This window comes from Myotis davidii, unplaced genomic scaffold, assembly GCF_000327345.1.
Source record: "Myotis davidii unplaced genomic scaffold, ASM32734v1 scaffold1301, whole genome shotgun sequence".
Taxonomy (NCBI): Eukaryota; Metazoa; Chordata; class Mammalia; order Chiroptera; family Vespertilionidae; genus Myotis; species Myotis davidii.
The window spans coordinates 53,235-54,326 of NW_006291431.1; positions in this window are offsets into that span (position 1 = coordinate 53,235).

Sequence of the window (1,092 nt, forward strand, 5' to 3'; positions counted from 1 at the left end):
GGGTGTTATTAGTTTCAGCTGCTCACTCCATTTGCTCCGGGACACGACCTGGGACGTGTCTGCCTCTATCGCCGCCATCTTCAATCCCAAGACCTGATTTTATTTATTTGGGTCGCCTTTCTTTTTTTCTTGATGAGTCTGGCTAATGGTTCATCAATTTTGTTTATCCTTTCAAAAAACCAGCTCTAGGTTTCATTGATTTTTTTTGTCTCTATGTCATTTATTTCTGCTCTAATCTTTATTATTTCATTCCTTCTACATACTCAGGGCTTTTCTTTTTGTTTTCTTTCTAGTTCTTTAAGTTGCAGGGTTAAATAGTTTATTGTTGATTTTTCTTGTTTCTTGAGGTATGCCTGTAGTACTATGAACTTCCCTCTCAGGACTGCTTTTGCTGTGTCCCAGAGATTTTTGGATTGCTGTGTGTTCATTTTCATTTGTTTCAGGAAGTTTTTGATTTCTTTCTTTCTCCTTGGAAACCCATTCATTGTTTAATAACATGCTATTTAATCTTCATGTGTTTGCTTTTGGCTATTTATACTCTGATTTATTTCTACTATCATTCCACTACTCTCATCTTGTCTGTGTCTTTTGTTCTGTGGGGTAGCTAAATGGATACAAAAATGTGACCCAACTATATACTGTGTACAAGAGACCCATCTCAGAACAACAAATGAAGTAGTAAAGGAACATCATGAAAGAAACAGAAAAAATAAGAGGCTTGACAAAGTTATTTGTTGGATGATAATAATAAAATAGACAAATCTCTAGCATGTTGATTTTACTACAATTTAATTTTACTATAATTAAAAGAGGTTAAAAAATAAGGAAATTCTATAAACAACATGGTGAGGATCTTATTTCTTTTTATATAGATAATCCAGTTGACCCAACTTTCATTGAATAGTCAGTTATTCCTTTCCTTACTGATTTAAAATTCAATCTGTCATATTCCTATGCATGCTCGTGAATCTATTCCTAGGCTCTTCATTCAATTCCTTTTGTCTATTTGCCTCGCCCCAAGTCAAACCCAAAAGTCTTAAAGGCCATGATTTTACACTAGGTCTTAAATCTGGAAAGCTGAGATCTTTTTAA